The sequence below is a fragment of the Sorex fumeus genome, unplaced genomic scaffold (genome assembly GCF_029834395.1).
Source record: "Sorex fumeus unplaced genomic scaffold, SorFum_2.1 ptg000268l, whole genome shotgun sequence".
Taxonomy (NCBI): Eukaryota; Metazoa; Chordata; class Mammalia; order Eulipotyphla; family Soricidae; genus Sorex; species Sorex fumeus.
Genome location: NW_026606325.1, coordinates 56,242 through 76,142, shown reverse-complemented (window position 1 = coordinate 76,142; position 19,901 = coordinate 56,242). Strand labels below are relative to the sequence as shown.

Here is a 19,901-nt window from a genome sequence, read left to right as displayed (position 1 = left end):
AAGATTTCCTGCAGAGCCCATCAAAATTCCATTGACGTTATCCACCAGAACTTGCTGCTGCCAGGGTTATCCTGGGTCAAAAGCGCTGCTTCACTCAAATTCATTGTGATGTGAAGGAGGATCTTAGTGAAAAACACAGGTTTAATTTTCACGGAAGAGGTGGGAATATGTTCTCAAAAAAATATCTAATTCAATTAAAAACCCAAAGAGGGAGACACTGGGAATCCCTCAGCCATTCAGGCAGGCTTCCTACCATGGAATAATCCTCCTGGTCTTCTTTCCACTATCCTTGGGTGGTACCTTGTTTCCTTACACCTCGTATAGGTGAGACTGCCTGATGAGTCCTTTGTTCTTTCTGATTCTCTTAAATTTACCAGCAGTCCATCCAATCCCATGCAAGTTACAGCAATTTCTCTTCTGGATTTGGGATCAATCCCAGTCCGGTCCAGTGCACAACCTGCTCAGGGCTTACTCTTGGATCTGCACTCAGGCAACTATTCGGATGCCAGGGATCAAACCGGGTCGACCACATACAAGGGAACCATCTTACCTGATGTGGGGTGGCCCCAGCCCTAGAAATATTTAAGTATAAGTCAGTAACCTCAAAATTCTAGTGGGCCTTGCCAATCAGATCAAGCCTCTCCAAAAGAGGCTACATTCTTCACTTCCGAGTTGTTTACTTGCTAGAATCTAACAGATACATATATCCGGAGAATAGTATATTCCAGGCAAGTGAAAGATCAGGGTAATGCGAGTCAAATCCTCAAGAAACTTACCAAGTAGTATCTGCCAGCCAGGGCATTAACAAAATAACAAACACTTACCACTTGGTATCTGTCAGCAAAATACCAGACATCAAATGCTGAGACAGAGTCCTGGGATGCCAGGGAACAAGCCGATGGGCTGCATGCAAACCAAGCAAGCATGTAGGAAATCTTTTCCACTGAAATCACATCTACTTCAGCAATATAGAAGTCCCTCAGGAGATAACCATTTCAAATGTGAAACAGTGAGCAAAACATTTTCACAAAGTCATGCAGAATTCAGCAAGATCAAGTTCATACAGAATGAAATCTTAGGTGTGTAAAGCATGTCGGAAATCTTTCCCACTAGAATATCTAATTCAAAAATATGGAAGTCACCCTGACGAAAAACCTCATCATTGTAAAGTAGATTTAAAAAAGTGCACTTGTTCAGATCCTGGGCGACCCCCTCACACCCTAATAGCAGGTTAAGTTCCACCTGGTGAAACTCCTGCTCTTCTACACCGCCGACCTAATCGTCTATGCTGCTGAGCTGAACACGGAACCAGAACCCGAGGCCCCCGCACCCGGGACCCCAACCACACTACAGACCCCTCCTGAGTTCCACCAGCCCTACCTTCCCAAAGTTCAGATACTTCAGAAAAAGTAGCTCTGATGGGACCAATGCAGAGTGTGTGCATATACAGGTTCTAGACACTTCCTACAGTAAATATCTTTTCTCTGTGTTTATAATAACCCTAGCCTAGTCTCTTTCGGAACAGGTCTTAAAGACACCAGGTGTATATATATTTTCTATTAAATTATTTATCTATGTGTTTTTTTTCTTTGCAGTGGTACAGGCACAAAACTATACGCACCATTTGCCATTGCCATCCAGATGTGAAGATAAATAATTAAAAAGCCATCAACATCACTGAAAAAGCTTCCTTCCTACCTCAGAAAGACTGGGTTCACTAAGTCTCCCTCATGGGGGCCAAGCCGCCATTGTCCCCTAAAACTGCGCCTGTTGATGATGAACTCTCACTTGGTGGCCAGACTCCTGCATTCTCCTGTCATGAATGCAGGGATAGGCGTGAGACCCTAGGAGGGCACATCACAAAGCACTGGATAGACAAAGGCTACAATTAAATGTTTTTTTAAAAGGTAAAAAATTAAGGAGATGCGGAATAAGGAGAATTTCACCTAGGACCACAACAATCCTGGCATCCTGTCCATGGGAAAAGCAGGACCCAACACAAAAGACTCCCAGGTTTGCCCCTGCAACATCAAACTGACTGGTTGGATGGCAGGAACAAAGATTTTGGCATGCTCAAATAGGAAATGAATATTGTGGAACCCAGGAAGCATTTTGCATCCAGGAATGGCAAGACCACCCAAAATATGATTTCAGACTGTGGACAAGAATTGGCTTATGATTTTTCTTAGAACTACCAGAACATTGGGCAAGAGCACTAAATAGTGAGTAGGACATTTGTCTTTTACTTCTTGAATCCACCTTCAATCCACAGCATCTAATATGGTTCCTCAAGTTCTGCCAGGATTAAGTCCTGAGTTTAGACCCAGGAATAATGAATGAGCATCACTAGGTGTGGTCCCAAAACAAAACAAAACAAAACAACTAAAACACAAGACCATTCCTTCTGTACCTCAGGAGCCCTCCATCCCATACATACTCATGTCCTCTGATGCTAGTGCTTTCCCAATGAAATCACCTCTGGGGACAGTGCTGTTTGAGGAGGAGCGTGTGAACTTCACGTGGAAAGAATGGCAGTTCCTGGCTGATGAACAGAGGACCCCGTTCAGTGAGGTGACACTGGAAAACTACAGGACCTGGAATCATTGGGACATTCTGTCATCACACCTGAAGCAATCATCAAGTTCAATAAAGAGTAGAGCCATGAAAAAATAAAAATAAAACAAGGAGTAGAGCCATGGATGAGAGATAACTCAAAACAGAGTCTCTCAGGAGAGAAACACAAATAAAAACAATGTAGAAAAACTTTCTCAAGGAAGCCAGATCTAATTCAACATGAAAGATTTCACACAGGAGAGAAACCCTATGAACATATACAATGTAGGAAAACATTCACAGTGAAATCCTCTCTCTTTCAACATGAGAACTCAAACAAGAGAGAAACCTAATTCATGTACTGAATGATCAAGGTCTTTCTCTTGTAAGTCATGTCTGATAAAACATAAGAATTCACATGCGATAAACCCTACCAATGCAGTGAATGCAGGAAGAAATCTTTCTCCATTAAGTCATTACTGATTGAACATAACAGGATTCACACGAGAGAAACCCTGTAAATGTAGGGAAACATTCTCATTGAAATCAAACCTCACTAACCATGAGAGGAGACCCTACGCAAGTAGGAAAACTTTCCTTTTAAATCATACCTCACATTGGGTTGGAGCGATAGCACAACAGATAAGGCATTCCCAGCATTCCATATGGTCTCCCGAGCACCGCCAGGGGTAATTCCTGAGTGCAGAGCCAGGAGTAAACCCTGTGCATCGCCAGGTGTGACTCAAGAAGAAAAAAAAAAATCATACCTCACTGAATAGGAGTGAAATTCATTGAGAGAAAACCTGTGAATGGAAAGTAAACAGGAAAACGTTCTCATTATAATCGTATCTCATTAAACAATATAGAATTCATACACGTGAAAAACACTGTTTATTGCAAAGAATGTAAGAAAACCTTTTTGATAGAATTGTACCTCACTCAACATAATTCGTGCAGGAGAGAAACGATATGAATGTAAAGTGTGGATGAAAACTTTTTACAACAAATAAGTTCACCTGATACACAACATACCATACAAAGGAGACAGACCCTTAAGAGCATGAAATGTAGGCAAAGATTATCCATTGAAATGAAACCTCACTGAACTTGAGAAGATTCACAAAGGAGAGAAACCCTGTGAATGCAAGAGAACTTTCTACACGGTGGGAAAGCCAGCCCACACTGCCTTCTCTCTGGGTGGAACCCGTTGTTTCAGGATTGACCTGTACTAAGAAATTAACTTGCTGAAAATTCAAGTATGCAATTTTTTGTGACTGATAACTTGACTTGGAATGGGCTACCTCCCCTTACCTCCCTGTACTTCTGGAAGCTCTGCAGTCATACCCACAAATCACCCACCATACCGCAAAGGGTCTTCTATCATTCTTGCTTCAATGACTCAAAATCTTGAAAGAGAACAAACAGCTGCCAAAACTCCTTCTATCACCCATGCATGGCTGAGACCTCAGGGGCCAGCCCAGGGCCCGCCCAAACAGAGCCCCGGCTGCTGGTCACTCCCCAACTGCAAAATCGCAGTCATGCATCTGGTCAGTCTCCACTATCTCAGAACAGGACTCACCCAGAAATTAACCTGCTGAAAGTTCAGGTCTGCAGGTCTTTGTGACTAAAATCTACAGGCTTTCTCAGTGTTGGGACAGGCTACTTTGTAAATAAGTGTTTAAATAAACTTACAAACTTAAAGGAATGATGGAACTTTCAGATACATGGAATCCTGAATTCAGAGCACAGATATCAACCCTCAGAGTCAGAGTCTGTGAGTCTATGACAAAATGGTTAATTCTCAAGGATTGACAGAGTATTTAAGTAAGGTGTGTGCCTTGCATGCAGGCGACCCTGATTTGGTCCCCAGCAAAGCATATTTTCTCCCAAACCTGTCAGGAGTGATTCCTGTGTACAAAGCCAGAAGTAAGCCCTGAACAGAGCAAGATATGGCCTAAAATACAAGAAAAAGGAAAGACTGTGACACAACAAAACTACTCCTGAAAAAAAAAGTTTCTGGGCATTTATCTGACATGAAAATACCCATCTAGAGACATTTATAACCCGATTTGATCATAGCAGATTCGTGATAGGTGAAACATAGGAATTCACCTAAATGCCCATCCACATATGACTGGCTAAAGAAGCAAGGGCATACTGACTCTAGAATACTATTCTGCCATTTTTAAAGATGAAATGTTATTCTGGACAAACTGAAATAGACCATGAGCTAAGTCTGGAAGTGAAAGACAATCATCACTATTTACTCATTTGGAGCATGCATTACTAAAGAAAGTATACCCCAAAGAACTAACAAAATGGGCTTGCTCTTGAAGCCCATGTACTCACTTAAACATGCATATCACTTGCCTCTATGTTCTTGATTTACCTTTTTCTACTCTGGAGTATCCAGTGCTCTCTCCCGAACACACATTTCTTCCTTTCTCTACCGTCACAGCTTTTCAAGTTTTCAAACTAATTTGCTTAAGGGCTTGGACAATAGTACAGTGACGAGAGCATGTGCCTACACAGAGCCAACCCGCATTCTATCTCCAGCATCCCATGTGGTCCCCCAAGTACAGCTACGAGTAATTACTGAGGGTAGAGCTAGCAGCAACCCCTGAGTTTCTACCGGGTCTGACCCCACCCCCCCAAAAAAAAAACAATTATATTAACTCTCCTGCTTCACTAAAAAAATTAAAAGTGAAAGAAAATAACAAACTTGCTAGACCGAAGGAATACAATGGTGACTCTCAGAGAGATGGAGTTGGTAGAGCAAGGAACCAGCATGGTCTTTTTGGTGGTGGGATAGCAACCAAAGCTTGGTGGTGGATGTTGGGACAATTATACACATATAAAGGTCTGAAGTTAACAGCAGAACCTTCACAATACTTCAAAACAATTTTAAGGCAATTTTGAAAAAGTACATTTCTGTATGAGGTGAATTTTGTTGTGTCAATTTCTCGATAAAAATAAATGCCAAGGAACATATGTGGAAAAGTATCAACCAAAAAAATGGTTCAGGAAAAGACACATCTCAAAATAAACAGAACAGACTAACAGCTTCATTACTGTATCTATGTCACGCTACTTAAACCGAATTAAGTCACACATCTCTATCGGTTTTATCTGCCAAATGGAAAGTCATCCAACACAGATGAAAATTCAAGAACTAATGTTTTCCTATTTCTTAAATATTTCTCATCGTTCTTGGGGGGGTTAGGTTCTTGGATCTATATATGAACCAATTTACCCCATGTAATCTGATTGGTATCAAATATATTCCCAAGGATAATAAACTGCGCTTAAAAATTAAGAACATGAGGCAATGGAGAGATGAAAAAGCAGGTCAGGCGTGTGAACTGCACATAGCTAACCTGCGTTCAATCTCCTTGGCATCCAATATGGTCTTCCAAGCACTGCCAATAGTAATAACTGAGTGCAGAGCCAGGAGAAATCCAGAAGAATCGCCAGGTGTTACCTGACCACCCGCGCCCAAAATAAGTAAGGGCATCAGACTTTAGAGAGTATATATCCCTCAAGGATTAATGTACACGGGAATAAAATCATTGACCTCCAAAAGATTTTACATATCAAAAGTGAGATATAATTGGTTTTGATTTTTAAAAAATGCTTCTTATAAAAGTTCAAATCTGGGGCCAGACAGACACTTCGGTGGACAGGGTGATTCTTTTCCAGGCAGCTGTCCTATGTTCTGTCCCCAGAACCTCATATAGTCCTGAGCCCTGCCAGGATTGACCCCTGTGCACAGAGCTAGGAGTTAAGTCATGAGTAGATCCTGGTGGGACCCAACATACACACACAAACATACACACACACAAGAACACACCATTTCATGTGCAATTCTACCAAGCAACTCAATCGGCTGCAGTCTTAGTGATGCCTGTAATCTCTGGAATTGGGAGATCCCAAGTTCCGGGAGTGCCAGGATTTGATACCTGTGGGATATATCATTGCTCCTACTCCTACTCTTAGGACCATGCCATTTAGAATGCTCCTTGTGCCTGCCAGCCAATGTGGGTATCTGACCTTTGATCTCTGTCCCTATCCCTGTTCTTTTCTTCCCTTTCCTCCCTCCTACTTAAGGACCTGTGTTCCTGTTTGGGCTTCTTCTTCTTTGGCTCCCTGTCTCTGCTCAGGCCTCTGTTCAGGAGTGGTAGGCTGTCCTGACCTCAAGGGAGGTGTGGTACTGCTTCAGCCCCTCCCTGAATTCTGACTTCTGAACCTTTTTTGAGTTCTTGTTATTGAACTTTTTACAGTCGGGGGAATTGTTTTCCTTTAGCATCTTGCTTCTGCGTGATGAAGAGGAGACTGGTGCATCGTGCTGTACCTCCCGCTTTTCTTCATTTACTTTTTTTTCCTTTTTATCTGGAGATAAAAAAATGGACGAAAGCAACAAATAGGAAATGAAAAAATATACAACTCTCCCACAAAAGTTCCTATTTTCTAAATACACTAGATCAAATGCAGAACCAGGAGTAAGCCAAAGCACCATCAGGTGTGACTCCCACCCCCCAAAACTAACTTGAAGTTGGGGTGGTGATGCTTGGAGGACCATACAGTATGCAAGAGTTCAAACCCGGGTTGGCTGTGTATAAATCAAACACGCTACCCACTCGCTGCACTATTATCATCCAGTTTAATTATTTGAATTTTAATAGTATATTAATATTCATGGCAAGACTGCAAAAAAAGCAAAGTTTATAAGATGAACAGTCAAAGTATCATAATTGTCATCCTCTAATATAAAAATCATGAGCTTTGAAAATGTCTTAGAAGATTTTCTAGAAAGTGTGTATGCCCATCAGATATTCCTTAAATTTACTTTTCTCTAGGGAAGTCGGATGAAATAAAAAGAGTATTGGGGTGAAGCAATAACGAGGCAGGTAGGGCATTTGCCTTGCACACTCCCGGGTCGGGTTCGATACCCAGCATCCCATATGGTCCCCTGAGTACCACCATGTGTAATTCCTGAGTGCAGAGCGAGGAGTAACCCCTGTGTATCGCCAGGTAGGAGAAAAAAGAAAAATAATCAGTATCTATATTTGTATCTTGACATAAACTTAAATTTACTAAGTCACTATTTCTTAAGAGTTTTGGTTATATGAACATTTTCTTTCTATTAGAAAATAAACTTACCTTTCTACCGTTAAATAAACAGCTTTATCCATCAAAAAAGTTAAGACCACCTGGAATCAGTTTTGGTCATAACACTTTACCTTTTTTGCGTTTTTTTGTGGGCTTGTCATCCTCAGAGTCCTCATCTGAAAATTTTGGAGGCTTGTGTGCCCCACAACCCTTCTCCTGAAGCAATCTGGTCACATCATCCAATTCATCTGAGTCCTTAGGAGCCCTATAGTTAGACACATGATCCATTCGAATAGTCCGTCCTTTGATCTCAGACAGAAAGACAACGCATCAGCAAAGATAGCCCTTCTACGAAACGAAGTGACCCACACAAACTTCGTGCTAATTCTATATCTGGGGAAATCTCCAAAACTGTTTGCCCAACAGGTGTGTTTGAGCACATTTCCCAGCCAGCAATTTTCTCTGCTCTCTGGGCAACCACAGGACTGAGGGCTACTGCGCCCCTGAGGCAAGTGCACTAGCATCTTCGGTCAGTTTACCCCTGTGTGCCATACAAATATTTTTGTGCTCTATTGATGGCATGATATAAAAAAAACTCTGGGAATTTTTGTAACTAGATCACACTGATACTTTTGCTATGAAACACAAACTCTGGGCAAACAACAGAATATCAAAAACTCACATCAAACAAAACCATTTCTTTTTTCAAGCACATACTTAAAAATTCTTTTTTGATGGTGGGGGATGTTGAACCACTACTGAATGTGCTCAGATCATATGGGCTGTCCAGGTCATAACCCTGGTCAGCCTGGTAAGGTCTGAGCCCTACCCACAGTAGGATCACTTCACTCTCTGATACATACTCAATTCTATATTCATTAGGCACTCAACATTCCCAAAGTCTAGCTTTTATTGTTCCAATACAAGGTCTGATTTTAGTTTTACTTTCAGTCTAATCCACCTTTTATCATCTATCACATTTCCCATTGAAAAACATTTTTGAGGACCTGGAGAGAGAGCACAGAGGATAGGGCATTTTCCTTGCACACGGCGAATCACGGTTCAATTCCCAGCATCCCATATGGTTCCCCCAGCAAGGCAAGTAGTAATTCCTGAGTGCAGAAGCAGGAGTCATTGTGCATCCCCAGGTGTCACCCAAAACACAAATTAAATAAATAAACAAATAAATAAAGACATTTTTGAGGGTCCAGAGTGACAGCACAGAGGGTAAGGCATTTGCCTTGCACGTGGCCGACACAGGTTCGATCCACAGCATCCCATATGGTTCCCCCAGCAAGGCCAGGAGTATTCCCTGAGTGCAGAGCCAGGGGTAACCCTGAGCATCGCTGTGTATGACCCAAAGAGGGAAAACATGTTTTGAAAACCATCCCTTCTATGACTGACTTTGAATATAGGATCCATAAAATGAAAACCTATAACCCCATTCCATGCTGTCCTCGTAACTACTTATTACTGGTGCAATCAGTGACAAATTCTCTAAGAGTCACTCTCCTGGGCTGGAGAAATACAGTGGTGAGGAGGGAAAGGTAAGAAACAAAGGCTTCCCTGGGTGGGTGGGAGAATAGCTAATACTGAGGAAGAAAGAAATGCTGACTGGGGCACAGGCCCATGTAATTGCTCCCTAGAACAATTTCCCCACACCCCTGAAACTCTTATAGTCTCATCCTGGTGGCCCCTGGGCCTCTCTGAATCAGGAGAAAAATAAAACCAAACCATTCCATCAGAAACATTTCGCCAAATCCTGCTTCATACTTTTACTCACCTTGATGCCATTAAAATTGTCAACAGCCAGAATTGTGCTCCGGTGGTCTTCATAGCAAAGGAAACAGAATCCCTTGGATTTCCCAATCTTCTTATTGTGTACCAGACTTATGTTAACAATCTCACCATATCTATTTAACAAAAAAAGACACTATTTGAAGTAAAATGTTCAGAATGGATGACAAACAAAACTTAAATATTGACTATGAAGACAGAGCTAGAACCAGATGACAAATGAAGGTTAACTATAAAAACTTATAGGGAGGGAGCTAAAGCACGACAGTGGGTAGAGCTCTTGCCTTGCATGCAGTCAATCAGGTTCAATCCCTAGCACCCCATATCATTCCTTGAGCCCCACCAGGAGTGATCCCTGAGCACCACTGGTGTAGCATCCCTAAATAAGACAAAAAAGTTAATGAGAAATGTCCCATTTAAACAGTGAGTGAAGAAAAGAAAAGTGCCTGACATAGCTGAAGGCTGGGGAGTGGGGGGTGAAGGGTGATGGGAGGGGAAACTGGGGACACCGGTGCTGGGAAATATACACTGGTAGAGAGATGGGTGTTGGAACACCGACTGAAACTTAATCTCAAACAGCTTTTTAAGGGTCTATCTCACAGTGATTCAATTAAAAAGGTAAAAGGTTTAAATATACAGATAATAACTAAGATTCAAAATTCATGCCTCCCACCTAAATTAACATACTCAATCACTCCCAGGAGAGATCCCAGAGCACAAAGCCAGGAGTAATCCCTGAGCAGAGCTCGGTGTCACTGGGACAACGGTATAGCTAGTAAGGTACTTTCCTTGCACACGGCCGGCCCAGGGTCAATCCCCGGCATCTCATACATTCTTCAAGCACCACAAAGTATGATTCCTGAGCCCAAACCCATGAGTATTGCCAGGTGAGGCACAAAAACAAAAACCTAATATTTTTAATAGAGTCAGAAAAAGAAAACAGCAAGCAGAAAACTCAGTGGTGAGTTCAGTATATGCTTTGCAGGTGGGACACCTAGGCTCAATTCCTGGTACCAAATGCTTCCCCAGGTACCACCAGAAGTACTCCCCCTGCACCAAGCTGGAAAAAGTTCCCAAGCATCAGTGGATAGGGCCAAATACAAAAAAAAAATTGATGAATACATTATAAACATAATCATAGACACATATTTCTGCCAAAACCTAGAATCTTTAATAAGAAGTACAAAAAACAGCTCAAGTGTTGCCAAGAACATTTACCTACTTAATTGATGAAGCTATAGCACAGCGGGTAGAGCATCTGCCTTGCATATAGCTGACCCGGGTTTGATTCCTCGATCTCTCTTGGAGAGCCTGGCAAGCTACCAAGAGTATCCCGTCCGCAAAGCAGATCCTGGCAAGCTCCTCGTGGCGTATTTGTTATGGCAAAAACAGTCACAATAAGTCCCACAATGGAGACGTTACTGGTGCCCGCTGGAGCAAAACGATGAACAACGGGAGGACAGTGTTACAGTGTACTGTTATCTGCCAATGCAATTAGGAGAAAACATATAAATCAGAAATAAAAGGTGAAACCGTATCCGTTTGAAGACTAGATGTGATTGTACTATAGGAAACCCAAAATACTCCTAATTAAGAGTCCAAAATTTACTTAAAATCACAATGCCTAATTAAATTTTTTCTTAAAACTAGGATATAGTTACAAATAAACCACTTTCTTTTTTTATATATTTTTTATTAGTGAAACACCATGAGGTACAGTTATAGACTTATAAATTTTTGTGCTTGGGATAAACCACTTTCTTGAATTCAAACAGTGATTGGTTAGAAATATATAATGGAGAAGGAACCACATTTATAATTAGCAAGAAAAATAAAATTTAAAAAAATCTTCAGGGGCAGAACAATAGTACAGTGGGGAAGGTACTTGCCTTACAAGTGTCAGACACAAATTCGATCCACGATATCCAATATGGTCCCCTAAGCACCGCCAGGAAAAATTTCTGAGGGCAGAGCCAGGCGTAACACCTGAGCACTGCCGTGTATGGACCAAAAACAAAAATAAATAAATACATAAACTTGAGGGATTGGAGAAAGAGTACAGTGGGTAGGGCACATGCCTTACACATATCCCATCTGGGTTCTATTCTCTCTATGAGGTCCCCCAATCACTGTCAGGTCTAATTCCTGAATGCAGAGTCAGGAATAAACCCGGAGCACGCAGAATATGGCCAAAACAAAAAAATGTAAATAAATAAATAATGAAAATGGACTTGAACAGGGCTGGAGATAGAGTACAGGGTCAAAGCGCTTGCCTGAAATGTGACAGACTTGGCCTAATCCTCGTTATGACATATGGGCCCTGGGCCCTGACACTAGGGGACACTGATAACAGAGCCAGGAATAAGCCATGAGCAACATCAGGTATCACACCAAAAGAAAAATAAAGTATAAATGGTACTTTCAGTAATACTTTTTATAACTCCTCAAAGAAACATAGATTTAAGTAAATATAAAAATATAAAAATATAAAAATATCCCTTGTTGGGCTTAATGGCTCTAAGGTGAGATACAAAAATCTTCACACATATACAAATAAGAAAACATTTTTGGATCATTTTAATGCATTATTCATAACAAGCAATACAAAATGTATTATCTAGTACTTGGTTTGAGGGCAGGCTTAAGTTGTGGTCAGACAATCCGAAATAATGGGGGTGAGAAGGTGTAATGGTGGTGGAATTGGTGATGGAATACTGAATGTAATAAATTCTTCTGAACAATTTTATAAAAATAAAATTGGCAGAAAAATATCCTTTGTTGTTGGTTAGGATATGCAAACATAATCAAAACACTAAAAATCCTTCTCAAAATTAATATATAAACTTCATTCCAGTTTTAAAATGCACACCTTTTTTCCCTGAAGTAGAGTAAGTTGCTTCCAACATTCTTGTGGGAAAATGAACATAAGAATAACTAGGAACGGGGCTGGAGTGATAGCACAGCAGATAGGGCATTAGCCTTGCATGTGGCCAACCTGGGTTCAATTCCCAGCATTCCACATGGTCCCCTGAGCACCACCAGGTGTAACTCCTGAATGCAAATCCAGGAGAAACCCCTGTGCATTGCTGGGTGTGACCCAAAAAGGAAGAAAAAAGAAATACCCAGTGGTGCTCGGGTGTTACTCCTAGCTCTATGCTCAGGGGTCATTCTAGACACTCTAGGGGACCATCTGTGATGCTGGGGATTAACACAGAGGTAGGGTGGGATAGGGGGGTGGGGGTGGTAGGGATACTGGGACTGTTGGTGGTGGATAATGTGAACTGGTGGAGGGATGGGTATTCAATCATTGTATAACTGAAACCCTAACACAAAAATTTGTAACTCTACAACTGTACCTCATGGTGTTTCACTAATAAAAATTTAAGAAAAAAAAAACAGGATGAACCACATGCAAGACAAGCACTTAACCCTGAAATTTCTGGCAAGATAAAAAAGAATAAGAAATTTTTATAATTTACATGACAGGTCAAGGACTACAAAGCAATTTTTCTGCTACACTAAAGAGATTATCAGCAAGCTGGGGAGACGACTCAAAGGGCTGTTACCACTGCACTGCATTCTAGAAACTCAGGGTTGATCACCAGCACCATATGTTCCCTTGAGCACCAGTGAGAACGACCCCGAGCAATGGACTGGGAGTAGCCCCTAAGCACCACTGGGTAAGGCCCAGAAACAACAAAGGGCTTTTTGAGACAGAAGGTGAAACTGAATAAAACAGAAAGGTTCGATAATACTTCTGTATGACAGTTGATTTCCTGATGGCATTATTCTTTTGAAAAAACAAATTGAAGAATTTTGGTACTGGGCTGGAGGGCAGCACAAGGCACTTGCCTCGTGACTAGGGTTCACATAGCATCCCATGTGCTACCCCAAGCACTGCCACGAGTAATTCCTAAGCGCACAGCCAGGAGTAATCCCTGAGCATCGCCAGGTATGGTCCAAACACACAAATCATGTCTTGCAATGGACTCTAAGATAATTTAGTAAAATCAGAAAATGTGAAACAGGTAAAAATAGTAATAACAATTAGATACTATAGTAATAGACAGGGACTTGGCTAAGGGGATAGAGTGGCATTCCTTACATTTTATAATTTTTCTGTATTAGTTTTGAAATGAAAGTTTAAAATACATGAACATGAAATATAAGCAGTATTTCAAGATAAAAATCAAAGAAACAGTAGAGGAACTGGTTTTAAAAGGCCTCTCTAGACCTCAAACTAAAAACTTCTCAACATGAAAGAATAATGGCACAGTACTAGCACACATCAAATTGGAGAGTAAGACTGAGAACCACTGTGCCCAAAATACAAAAAAATTGTTCAAGTTATCTGCTCATTATCCACCATAGCTACCTTCAAAATCAAATGTCTGCAAGGGGGCCTTACAAACAGAACCCAGGGACCATTCCGTGGATATTGGGTCAGACAACTCAGTGGAAGGGCTCAAGGATGTGGTGCTGCACTGACACTACAGATTGGGGAACCTCCAGTGCCACCTGGCAGTGCTCTGGGCCCACCAAGGATATACCTCTTGAAGCATTGAGCAGTGCTTTTAGTGCTGTGGGACATCAGACCTAGTTTAATAATCTAAGGTCCTAACCTGCTATCTCCTTGCCCCGCAAAATCAGTTTGAATATATAAATATTAACCCTACCTCACACAGATTAAGGATTATAAAGAAAACTTTTAAGCATTTCACAAATGTAAATCCTCATTCAAACATGTCCTACCTCTATAAATGCGTTTATTAGTATGACTTATGAGATTTTTCAAAGCAGCTAGGAATGTGTCCCAGACAAAGCAATGAGAGGATGGGGAAAGTGAAAAGGGGCAGGGGGAAGAAGATAGGAGTTAAGGGTAGGGGAGGAGAAAGGAAAGAGCAAGAAGTGGTGGAAGAGATAAGGGGAAAGGGGGAAGTGGAAAGGGAAGAGGAAGGTAAGAAAAAAGAAAAGAGGGAGGGCATGGGGAAGTGAAAGCGGAGAGGTGGGAGGGGTGGTGGAAGGCAAAAAAGAGGAAGATGGAAGGGTAAAGGGAGAGGGAATAAGTCAGAAGTGAAGAGAGGCATGGGGGAAGGCTAGGGAGAGAGTAAACCAGTGAAGGGAAGGGGAAGAGGAGGGGAGAGAAGGGGAAGAGGAGAGGGAAAGAGGATGATAGGGAGAAGGGAAAACGAAGAAGGAACAAGGGAGAGGATTATAAGAGGATGAGAAGGGTAAGGGGAGGACAGGAACTGGAGCATAGCACAGCAGGTAGGGTGTTTGCCTTGCACATGGCCAACCCGGGTTCAATTCTCAGAATCCTATATAGTCCCAGGAGTAATTCCCGAGTGCATAAGCCAGGAGTAACCCTGTGCAAGGCCGGGTGTGACCCAAAAAGAAGCACTGAAGTGTACTGTCCCACCGTTGTTCATAGATATATGTTCTAGTGTGCCCAGTAACGTCTCCATCATGAGACTTGTGGTTATTGTGTTTGGCATATTGAAAATGTCAAGGGGAGCGTGCCAGGCTTTGCCGAGCCAGCGAGATAATCTGGGTAGCTTGCTGGGCTCTCTGACAGGTGTGGAGGAATCGAACTCGAGTCGGCCATATTGGGCACTTGCAAGGCAAACACCCTACCCGCTGTGCTATCGAAATTAAAAATTAAAAATAAATAAAACTGTACAACATTAAAAAATAGAGGAGGAAAGGGAATGGGGAGAGCAGGGGGCGTGGGAAGAAGAGGGGGAGAGCACGGGGGAGGGGGAAGGAGAAGACAAGGGGAGGGGGAGAGGAAAATAAGGAGATAAGGAGAGGCGTAGAGGAGGACAGGGGAAAGGAAAATGGACATGAAGGGTCGGGGAGAAGAGGGGAGAGGGGGTGACAAAGGAAATGGGGAGGGGGAAGAGAAAGAGGTAATTGTGTGTGGGGGGGGAAATGCGGGGAAATATAAAAACCTGGAAAAAGAACAGAAATAAGGGTGCTGGAGAAATAGTACCGTGGGTACGGCGCTTGCCCTGCCCGTGGCCAATGTCGGGGGTCCCATCTCTGGCATACCATATATTCCCCAGACACCGCCAGTTGTGATCCTGGTGCATTGAGCCAGGAGAAACCCAGGAGAACTGCCGGGTGTGGCCCCCAAGAAAAGAAGCAGAAATACATGCCGGCAGGGCTGGAGCGCTCGTGTAGTACGTAGGGCAGTCGTCTTGCATGAGGCTGACCCAGGTTCGATCCCTGGCACCATCCCTGGACCATCCCATAGGTTCTGCGAGCATCGCCTGAAGTAACTGCTGAATGCAGAGCCCCGAGTGACGTCTGACCATCGCTGGGTGTCACCTAAACGGGGGGGGGGGGGGGTCGCGAGAGCCAGGGAGAGTAGAGGAATAACGGGAGAAGAGAGGCGGAAGGCTGAAACCCTCCCTCGAAAGCCAGGCGGCGGGGAACCCGAGGCGCACGGCAGCAGAACTCACCCAAGAAGATCCAGGCGCTGCTGTCCTTGTACTCGGCGTGCCAGGACACCTTCTCCGCCACCCCCAGCTGGTCCCCTCGCTCCTTGAGCTCGTTGATTAACTTCAATTTCGTCAACGGGCTGCGGAAGTTGCCACCGAGTAAAGAAACGGCCCGGCGACCGAGAGCGCCCAACCAGGGGTACCCTGGAAGAGTGAGTCTCGGCGCCGTCCGGACTTCGCGACCCCCGCCCCCTCGGACGCTTCGCCCCCCGCCACGCCACTTCCCTCAGCTCCTCCCGCCCTGCATCCCAATCCCCCAGCCCCGACCTCCCACACTCCACGGAGGACAACCGGAGCCTTACTTCATCTTCCACAGGTTTCTGCTCCAAGATGCGGATGTAACGACCTCTGGAAAAAGCCGTTTAACCGTCGCCCGGCTTCAGCGCGCAATCCCATTGGACTAGAGCTGCCCCGGAAGAGATAATTCAAACCGGAAGAGATTAGGCACGTCGTGACATAAGGCGAGGAACGCATGCGCACTAGAACCGGGACGTGTCTCACAGCAACTTTGACTTTGCCACACTTTTTTCCCTCCTAGTCCCTACCTTCTGCCTGTGAACCTGAAGTGCGAAATGCGTCTGTTGCCGTCCACCATATTCTTTACGCCTGGGATGCTGATTACGTGCGCCACTAGTATTTGCTGATTGAAAGCTGGGACAAGATGACTGATTCGGTGCTTTTGATCGCATCCTTTACTTCCAGTACTAAAAACCCTGTTTAGGTGACACTCAGATACATATTGAGATGGACTCGTATCTAAAACATCCCTTGTCAGGGTTGGAGCGATAGCACAGGGGCTAGAGGGTTTGCTTTGCAGGCGACTGCCCGGGGTTCAATTCCCAGCATCACATATGGTCCCCCTGGGTGCTGCCTGGAGTAATTTCTGAGTATATGAGTCTAGAGTGACTCCTGTGCATCGCGGGGTGTGACCCAAAAAATCAAAAAACAGTTAAAAAAACAATAAAAAATAAATAAAACATCCCTTGTCACTTGGACCTTTTATTGATGGCTGCCTTTGATTCTATTCTCTTAAGAAGGCCCTCGAGCCTGTCCCGTTTTTCATCGATTTGCTCGAGCGGGCCCAGTAACATCTCCATTGGAGATTTTGTTGTTACTGTGTTTGGCATATCGAATACATCACGGGTGGTTTGTCAGGCTCTGCCGTACGGGCGAGATACTCTCGGTAGCTTGCCGGGCTCTCGCAGAGGTGCAGAGGAATCGAACTCGAGTCGACCATGTTGGCCGCTTGTAAGGCAAATGCCCTACCGCTGTGCTATCGCTCCAGCCCAGAAAGTTGTTAAACTATACTCCCTGAAATTCTGTAATCTTGTAAACTAATTCATGGTTTTTTTAAAGAAATGAAAGTCCTCACACAAAAATCCAGTACGGAATATTCAGAAATGTAAAAAGTTTGTATACCTGTATAGCAGCTTTTGGAAAAATCCATACTGGGTATTATAGTACAACCAAACTATGAAATGCTACAACCTATGAAAAATAACTATGCAAGCCTGAATGTATGTTTTGCGTCTCTCTTCCTGGAACCAGTTACGTTCCTCTTGCATCAAACCCAGAATAGACCCAGAGTACTGACAAATGTGATCCACCAAATAAAGCCATTTTCTAGGCTGAGGGTGCTAACTCAGTAGTAGAGTGTTTTCCTGATTGTTGTGAGGTCCCAAAAGACAAGAGGGAAAAAATTGCAAATACATTGCTTAAAATATGGTCCTTAAAAAAAACTTAACAGAGAAAACTAAAAGAAACTCACAGACAATAATAGCACATTTGTGATTGGAAGGTGCCCTGCCTCCACCACTCCACCCCCCTCCAGGGCTGATTAAAAGAAAAAAAGAACAGGAGTTTCAGTAGAAAAGGAAAATTTGAGAAGGAAAATTCTTTGTTGTCCCTCAAATCCATCTCATAGGCAACTGACTAGTGTGACCCTCTATGCAGAATTAAATGCTCAGATTTATAGGAAAATTACTACTCAAAAGATAGCACAGTGGTAGGGCATTCGCCTTACAAGCGGCCAACATGGCCGACCCGAGTTCGATTCCTCCGCCCCTCTCGGAGAGCCCGGCAAGCTACCGAGAGTATTTGATATGCCAAACACAGTAACAACAAAGTCTCCAATGGAGACGTTACTGGGCCCGCTCGAGCAAATCGACGATCAACTGGAGGGCCTTTACCTTTTACCTTTACCATCTCTTTCCATGGTGACTCTTACTCAAGTGAGGAGCATAAATAAAAATTATAATTACATGTATTAATAGTAATTTCTATTAAGCTGATAATAAGTAAAAAGAGACTATGGAATAAGAAATTTACACATATTGACCCTCCAGCAACTGAGGTTCAAAGAAGTTAGTTTGCAAGGTACTCTGACTCAGCCTGTGAGATCAGGTTGATTTCATCAGAATCTGCAAACAGGCATTTGAGCATCAGTTCTCAGTGAATTATGTACATTTCACTCTAGAAATAACGAGCAACGAGTAGAAGAGATGGAAGCATATGTGATCTAAATCATATTGAATATTTGAATTCGACTGGAATATATTTATGTCCATAACTCAAATCATAATGTCCTAAAAATGAGGGCCGAGACTTGTGAAGGTCCAGCTCAGAGATGCAGAAATGAAGTCCTTCCGGAAGGTACTTTGAGGGGCTGGAGCGATTATAGTGGGTAGGATGCTTGCACAAGGCCGACTGGGTTTGATGCCTGGCATCTCATATGGTCCCCCAAGCACTGCCAGGAGTAATTCCTGAGTGTAGAGCCAGTAGTAACCCCTGAGCATCACCGGGTGTGCCCAAAAAGCAATCAATCAAGCAAGCAAGTAAGTAAATATATTATCAAAGGCACTTTGATAATGAGGGTCATAAGGAAAACCATACCCTGAAGAGGTTCAGTGCCCTTCCAAGGAGCAAAACAGAGGCTGCCCACAAACTACAGTTTCTCTTAATTCATTCTATCTTTGCCTCTCACCCACCCCATCCCAGCTATACATTAACTTTATAAAATTATCTTGGCCATGCAAACTAAACAGTGACAGATTGCGTATGGGTTTTTTTTCTGCTCCTAGGAATCTTAGGTTGCTTAGATGTAGGGTTAAAGTCACCACTGAAAAATTGTTAACTAGCATCCAGCACTATCTTACTGGTTTCTTTGAGTGACTAAGAAATGAGAGTTGGGTTTTCAACCAGGGCCATGGTCATAACATTCAGAGGAAAAACGAAGAAAAAGTTAAGCATAAATTAGGTTGAAGAGAACAAAAGAAAACTGCTATGAACCTGTTGGTGGGTTTAGCAGAAATACATTCTGAAGGCAGGAAAACTGAAAGGCACCTGGATTTGCCTGGGCCATTTCAATGGATGTCTGCAATGGATAGGAAAATATAGATAAGAAAACACCTAGATTTCAGAAAGTCCAAGTAGAAAAAGCATGGCAATTCAGAAGATAGCCTTATCTTAAAAGTCTGAAATGATAATTTGTATATGTCATACCCTGTAATCATCATTGATCTCCCCCAATAATATGGATTTAGTACCTATTCTATACAAAGTTCTTTCCTGTGGGCAATAAGGAAGCTGAATCCAATCCCGACATTTAAGGAAAGGCCAAACTACTTGTTCAGCCAAGTCATCTCTCCACTTCTCACCACCATACCACACCCCCAGACAGCTTTCCCTCTTGCCATCAGTATTTTGACCCTTCTCCTGATAGGCCAGACTCACAAACATGCATTACCTATTCGTCACTCAAAAATATTTAACCAATTATCAGTTTCTATTAATTATGCCATTGCATTATCTGTAAAATGAATTGCATCTGGTTACAGTCCTATTCCAAGTCATTATTGTATGACTCCTAGTTCCTCTGGCACTCGTATCTGCAGCAGGCCCTATACTTCAGCCTTGTCTCCCACTGCCCTCAACATGAAA

General features: G+C 42.9%; 1 pseudogene; it reads right to left on the bottom strand.

The window, feature by feature from the left end:
• LOC130018777 (RNA-binding motif protein, X-linked 2-like) overlaps positions 1–18,177 on the bottom strand; it is a 48,378-nt pseudogene extending 30,201 nt beyond the window's left edge.
• Positions 18,178–19,901: the final 1,724 nt, after the last annotated feature.